This window comes from Rhinolophus ferrumequinum, chromosome 22 (genome assembly GCF_004115265.2).
Source record: "Rhinolophus ferrumequinum isolate MPI-CBG mRhiFer1 chromosome 22, mRhiFer1_v1.p, whole genome shotgun sequence".
NCBI lineage: Eukaryota > Metazoa > Chordata > Mammalia > Chiroptera > Rhinolophidae > Rhinolophus > Rhinolophus ferrumequinum.
In genome coordinates this window covers 27,983,012-27,990,902 of record NC_046305.1, presented here as the reverse complement: position 1 = coordinate 27,990,902, position 7,891 = coordinate 27,983,012, and positions in this window count along the sequence as shown.

The window sequence follows — 7,891 nt, the reverse complement described above, 5'->3', positions numbered from 1 at the left end:
TCCGTAAGCATCTCCAACAGATGTCTTATGCTAAAAAAAACTACAATGCCATGATCATACCTTAGAAAATTAATAACAATTTCTACATATGATATCCAATTTATGGTCAAAATTTCCCGATTCTGTGAAAATGTTTTTTTATTTTTTATTAAAATTTTCTTAAAATTTACTTTCTTTGTTATTTTCAATTACAGTTGACATTTAATATTTTATATTAATTTCAGATGTACAGCATAGTGCATTTATATAGACATTTATATAATTTACAAAGTGATCCCCTGTTCCCCGATTAGACTAGTACTCACCTGGCACTATACATAGTTATTACCATATTATTGACTATATTCCCTATGCTTTAGTTAACATCCACATGACTGTTTTGCAACTACCAATTTGTACTTCTTAATCTCTTTGCCTTTTTTACCCAGCTGCTCAACCTCTCCCCCCAAGAACCATCTGTTTGTTCTCTGTATCTGAGTCTGTTTCTGTTTTGTTTGTTCATTTATTTTGTTTTATAGATTCCATATATAAGTGAGATCATATGGTATTTGTCTTACTCTGTTTGACTTACTTCACTTAGCATAATACCTTCCAGGTTCATCCACGTTGTTGCAAATGGTAAGATTTTATTCTTTTTTATGACCAAGTGATATTCCATTGTATATATGAGCCACATCTTCTTTATCTAATCATCTATTGATGGGCACTTAGGTTGCTTCCATATCGTGGCTATTGTAAATATTACTTGAGCAGCAAGTTTTAAAAGACACTTGACAGTTTGATCTGTTTTTATGAGTCAGTTTTTGTTTTGTTTTATTTTGTTTTGTTTGTTTGTTTTATTTTTTTAGATTCCACATATAAGTGAAATCATGGTATTTGTTTTTCTCAACTGATGATTTCCAGAGGGGGGAGGTGGGTGAAAAAAGTGAAGAGGAATACAGTCAATAATATTGTGATAACTTGGCACCACAGTGACAGATGATTACTAGACTTAGTGTGGTGATTACATCATAAGGTATATAAATGTCGAATCACTATAATGTATACCTGAAACTAGTATAAGACACTATACTAACTATACATAAGTAATTTTTTTTTTTAAAAAAAGAGACATTGACAAACAGGATTGTATTTAGAGGAGAGTAGTCAGGACAGTTGAAGGGGCATGTGTCATGTAATAGAAAACTGAAAAAAAAAAAAGGAGACTTAGATACAAGAGAATTTTAGGAAAAGGACACCTTAGAAACCATCTTGTTCGCTTTCTCAATACTCCACTTAAACTAATGAAGACATGAAACCTAGGGATGTCAAGTGACTTGTCCACACTCAAAAGTCACATAGAAATGAGTTATTTTCAGATATTTGAAAAATTATCATATGGAAGAAGAATTAGACCATTCAGAGAGAAGAACCAGGATGAAAATAGGCAAATTTCAGGAAGAAGGATTTTAATGAGCTCTCTAAAATGGAACATGTGAAACTATGGTGGGAGAGAATTTAGGAAGCCTTGGAGAATGCTTACCCAGGGAGTCAGAGAAAGTGTTGGGATTTTAGGGAGGGAGAAATAAATGATACCTGCTCTTCTGTTTCTGAGTTTGGAACCAATTTTGAGATGGGCTGAAGTCATATAGATGGAGAAAAAGAGTCAGCTCTATTACTGATGAAGTTGATTGGCAACTGTGGCTTCAGGTGAGTGGTTAGCATGATTAGCACTCAGGAAAATGCCTGGCACTTAGCAAGTAGTACATAAATGTTGGCTACTATTATCATTATAATGATGACGATGAGGGACAAGGGGGAAAGAGGTGTAGGGGAAGATGGAGGAGGCCCCAATGAGTTGGCAATCCCAAGCCTCCCAACAAGAGGACAGCCTGCCCTTGTGAGCAGCTGTGAGTAGTCAAGAATGTATATCCCACAGACAGGCTAGTTCCAAGAAATAGAGCTCAGTAGAGGCTGAGTTGAGCTTCTTCAGTTCATCTTCCCAAAGTCACAAAACAGCTCATGATCTAGAGTGAGTGAGGAATGGGGTGTGGAGATAGGCCAGGAATGTTACTCTAGCTAAAGTGACCCCACTTGGAGGGATGCCTACTGTTGTGCAGGGCGTCTGGCGAGGTCTCTGGTCCCGCTCCCCACATAAGAACGCAGGATATGGCTAGGCCAAAAAGGAACACCCACGGAGCCATAGGTTGGGGAGTCATACCACTATACTCTCGCTGGCGGCTGGGTTGGAGAAACAGGAAACAGGAGCCACACAATTCTCAACCCTCACTGCGCTGCTTGCAGGCTCAGCCACCATCTTCTTGTTAGCCCCCATTTTTTTGCTAGCCTAGCCACGGCAGTTATATTAGTGGCCAATGGCTCACTGGTTACAGCTGACGGCCAACTAGCCACAGCTGATGGCCATTTGATCACAGTCGATGGCCATTTACTACCTGAGCCAGCACCTTTCTATGTGAGGCCGAGAGCCTGGAAACTGCTTTTTGGGGCTCTGTCCCCACACTCCACCCCTACAGGGTCTCGCCTCACAATCTACGCGACAAGCGTCTTCTGCGAGGGGCCCTGTGCGAGGAGCCTGGAGGTGAATGCTATTTCCTGGACACAGCCAAGCTCTCTGGTCACAGCCAGGGTTTCTCAGGGCATCACCAGTACTTCTGGGCACAGCCAGACTTCCTGGACACAGCCAGGGCCTCTCAGGGCACTGCCACTCTCTCTGGTCACAGCCAGACCTCCTGGACTCAGCCAGGGCTCTCAGGGCACTGCCACTCTCTCTGGGCCTCTCGGTACCGTGGTGGAACAACAGCGGCTCAAAGTCAAGGTGCTTACATATTCTCGATGGCAGCCGGTCAAGACACAAAAGCAAATATCCACCAGTTCCACTACATGGTGGTATGTTCCCAAACAGTCAAGTGGTTCATTAAATTAGGGATGGAAGGCAATTCCCCATAGTCCATAGTTATTTGCCAGGGCTGTCCTGGGGGTGAGGGATGACCTTGACCTCACCCTCAGCTCCCATGGAGGACTCAGCAAGCGTTTCCTCCTGGGACTACAAGTCCTGCATCCGGGCTGCCTCAGCAAGCACTTCCCAGCTCACAGGGCCGCAACGACCTTCGCTTTCTCCGGCCTATGCTGGTTGGGGAACCATCCACGTCTTCCCACCCTTCCACGGGGGTCCAGCTCTCAGGCAGCTGCTCCTCCTGGTCTTCCTCCAACTGAGGAAGACCCACACACAAACTGCTCCACCACCCTTTGGAGAGCTTTGGCCGACACCGTACCCTGCTCGCTGCAGCATTTGTTGTGCGGAGCGGCCTGCGGGGTCTCTGGTTCTGCCCCCCACATAAGAACGCAGGATATGGCTAGGCCAAAAAGGAACACCCACGGAGCCATAGGTTGGGGAGTCATACCACTATACTCTCGCTGGCGGCTGGGTTGGAGAAACAGGAAACAGGAGCCACACAATTCTCAACCCTCACTGCGCTGTTTGCAGGCTCAGCCACCATCTTCTTGTTAGCCCCCATTTTTTTGCTAGCCTAGCCACGGCAGTTATATTAGTGGCCAATGGCTCACTGGTTACAGCTGACGGCCAACTAGCCACAGCTGATGGCCATTTGATCACAGTCGATGGCCATTTACTACCTGAGCCAGCACCTTTCTATGTGAGGCCGAGAGCCTGGAAACTGCTTTTTGGGGCTCTGTCCCCACACCTACATTCCGTCAGGGATTAGATTAAGAGAACTCTTAAGATTCCTAGCACTTATTTAAGTATTTGAGGCTATATTTCTTAAAATATATTCTCAGTTTTAGTTTACCACTGTTTTCCTTAGTTTCTCCATCTCCCTTTTACCACTTTATTCAGATCTATTTGATCCTTCATTTTCCCAGCTGACTTAAACTCTTTCTAGGCTAAGAGTACCTTTTTGAAGACTAAATCATTTGTGATTCCTCCTTCTCTATGATTGGCAGTAAAGAGTTGCTTTGATACTACATCAATCCATCTTAGGGATCCCACTGAGCCCTCAAGGAGACATGAAGCACAGTTCTCAGACAGGCTTTCAGTAGATACTATGCAGAGATGGAATAGCACACCAATTAGAACACTAGAACTTAAGAATCCCACTAGAGCCCTTCTGGTTCTTATTGCAAAGCTGTTACCAAATCCCCCTCACACCCACTTACACACATATATCCAGCAAAAAATGCTGAAAGCAAGAAGGGGCAATTTGTTTATTATAAAGAAAACAGGGAGATTTCCAGTCAAGATGGTATAGTAGGTAAACTTTGTGCTTACTTCTTATGACCACATCAAAATTACAACTAAACTACAGAACAACCTTCATTGAGAATCACCTGAAGTCTAGCTGAGTCATAGTCCTGCAACTAAGGATATACAGAAAAAGCCACCTTGAGACTTGTAGGAGGGATGGAGACACAGAACAGGTTGGTCCCACATCTGTGTGTGACCTTTACAATTTGGGAGGGAGGGGTGACCCATTAGCTCAGTTGGTTAGAGCATGGTGCTAATAACACCAAGGTTGCTGGTTTGATACCCACATGGACCACTGTGAGGTGCACCCTCTTAAAAAAAAAAAACTGGGAGGGATATCTCAGCTGTGGAAGTTCCTCTGGAAGGAGCAAGGGGTCCCAGTGCCACATCAGGCTCCCCAGTCCATGGTTCCAGTGCCAGGAAGAGAAGTTCCCATAATTTCTGATTGTGAAAACCAGCAGAAATTGTGGCTGAGTGAGATGTAGGGCAGCTGGAGTCTCAGGCACTCCTCTTAAAGGGACCATGCATGGACTTACTCACTGATGGAATCACTGCCTCTGAGTTCCATCACTGGGGCAGCAGCTGGAGAGGCAACAGGGACATCTTGGGGTGGGTTGGGGCAACTGAGTTGCTTGTCTTCAGAACGAGGGCTGGAGGGACAGCTTTCTTTTTGACAGAGGAGCTGGCAGAAGTTCCTCTTTGTTTCTTTGTTGAGCCCCACCCTCACCCTGGTGTGCAGACTCATTTAGCTGCTATATCTGAGTCTCCATCAATCTGGCTAACACTGTTCGCCCCACCCTGTTGATTCCTTGAGACCCCACCCCACTCAACTTGCAGACCCACCCAAGCTGCTTCCAGTGGCTTTTTTGTATAAACATCCTGTCTCGGCGAATGTTGAGGACTTTCCTAAAATCTCTCAAATGTTCAGAGAAGCCAAATAGGGTATCTGCCTTTGGCAAGTTCCATACATCTGGCTGAGCAGTCCTAATCCCGGCAGTAGTGACAGCCAACCTTGGTTCACGGTTTGACCTCTCAAGGCATCTCCAAGCCCAGTGCAGGAGGTGTCCACTTGCAGATTGCTTTGTGACTTATACCAGATGGCCCCAGGTACAGCACAGGCTGCAGCTAAATTTGGCTCACTACAGGGCCCCTCTCATGAGGCCCCAGTGCTGGAACACCTGGTGGCCAGCTAGGACCAGGCTAAAGCATCACCCAGCTGCCTCCAATGATGACACACCTGAAGTGCAGACTAGCACAGCACCAGAGCTCTGCTGAAATGAATCCTGCTCTGTAGGGTCAGCCCCTGCACAACAGCTCTTCCATTGTAGGCATGACCAGTCCAGTCCTCACAACCAATCAGCCTGAGGTTCAATCCCTTCCATTTATGTGCCAGCAGCAACCAAGGCTCAACTACAACAGAAGGACACACACACAACCCACACAAGGGACACAATTGGAGTGCACAGCTAAGGTGACTAGGGAGACTGTGCCACTGAATTCCACAGGATACCTACTACATAAGGCCACTCTGCTAAGACTGAGAGGCATAGCAGCCGTACCTAATACATAAAAACAAACACAGGGAGGCAGCCAAAATGGGGAGACAAAGAAACATGTCCCAAATAAAAGAACAGAACAAGCTCCAGAAAAAGAATGAAACAAAATGAAGACAAGCAAACTACCAGACACAGATTTCAAAGCACTGGTTATAAGGATGTTCAATGATCTCAGAACTTCAAAAAAGAGATAGAAAACATAAAAATTCAGATTGAAAACATTAAAAAGAATGAGTCAGAAATAAGACTACAATAACTGAAATGAAGAATACATTAGAGGAAATCAACAGTAATTAGATGAGGCAGAGGATCAAATCAGTGATTTAGAAGATAAAGTATCAGAAAACACCCAAACAGAATGACAAAAAGAAAAAAAATCCCCCAGAAATGGGGGTAGTTTAAGGGGCCTCTGGGACAACATCAAGTGTACCAAAATTTGCATCACAGGGATACCAGAAGTAGAAGAGAAAGAGCAAGAAATTGAAAACCTTTTTGAAGAAATAATGACAAAAAACGTCCCTAAACTGGCAAAGAAAATAGACATACAAACCCAGGAAGTGCAGAGTGTCAAGCAAGATGAACCTAAAGAGACCCACATCAAGACACATCAAAATTAAAATGCCAGAGGTTGCAGACAAAGATAAAATCTTTAAAGCAGCAAAAGAAAAGCAGTTAATTACAAGGGAGCTCCCATAAGACTGTCAGCTGATTTCTCAACAGAATCTTTACGGGCCAGAAGGGATTGGCATGAATTATTCAAAGTGATGAAAAGCAAGGACCTACAACCAAGTTTACTTTACCCAGCAAAGCTATCATTTAGAATTGTAGAACAGGTAAAGAACTCCCAGAGAAGAAAACCCTAAAGGAGTTCATCACCACCAAACCATTATAATAGGAAATGTTAAAGGGACTACTTTAAGAGGAAGAAAAAAAAATCACAATATGAATAATAAAATGGCAATAACTACATATCTATCAACAGTTACTTTAAAGGTAAATGGATTAAATGCTCCAATCAAAAGACATAGGGTGGCTGAATGGATAAGAAAACAAGAACCTTACATATGCTGCCAACCAGAGTCTCACTTCCAATCAAAAGACAACACAGACTGAAGGTTAAGGGATGGAAAAGATATTTCATGAAAATGGAAACAAACAAACAAACAAAAGCTGGGGTAACAATACTTATACCAGACTAAATAAACTTTAAAACAAAGTCTATAACAAGATACAATGAAGGACCTAGTAATCCCACTTCTGGGTTTTTATCCTCAGAAACTCAAAATGCTACTTCAAGGGGACATATATATCCATATTCTCATTGCAGCATTGTTTACTGGCCAAGATGTGAAGGCAGCCTGAGTATCCATCGATGGATGAATGGATAAAGAAGAAGTGATGCATAGATATAATAGGATATTGGTTGGCCATGGAAGGGATGGGTTCTTGCCATCTGTGGCAGCATGGATGGGTCAAGTATTGGGCTGAGTGCAGTATGTCAGACAGGAAAAGACAGATGCAATATGATTTTGCTTACATGTGGAATCTAATGAACAAAATAAACAAACAAAACAGAAACAAACTCCTCGATACAGAGAATATTTTGATGGTTGCCAGATTAGAAGGGGGTTCAGGGGTTAATGAAAAGGGGGAAGGGATTAAGAAGTACAAATTGGTTGTTACATAGTAGTCATGGGGATGTAGGGTATAATATAAGGAATATAGTCAATAATATTGTAATAACTATGCATGGTGTCAGATGGGTACTAGATTTATTAGGGTGATAGACGGGAGGGGGTTGCGGGGCAGGGCGAAAAAGATGAAGGCATTAAGAAGTACAAATTGATAGTTACAAAACAGGCATGGAGATGTAAAGTAAAGCATAGGGAATATAGTCAATAATATGGTAATCCTTATGTATAGCGCCAGGTACATACTACACTAGTCAGCGGGATCACTTACTAAATTATGTAAATGTCTAACCACTATACTGTACACCTGAAATTAATATAAAATAATATTGAATGTCAATTGTAATTGAAAATTTTTAAAAAGGGGTAGAAAAGGTGAAGGG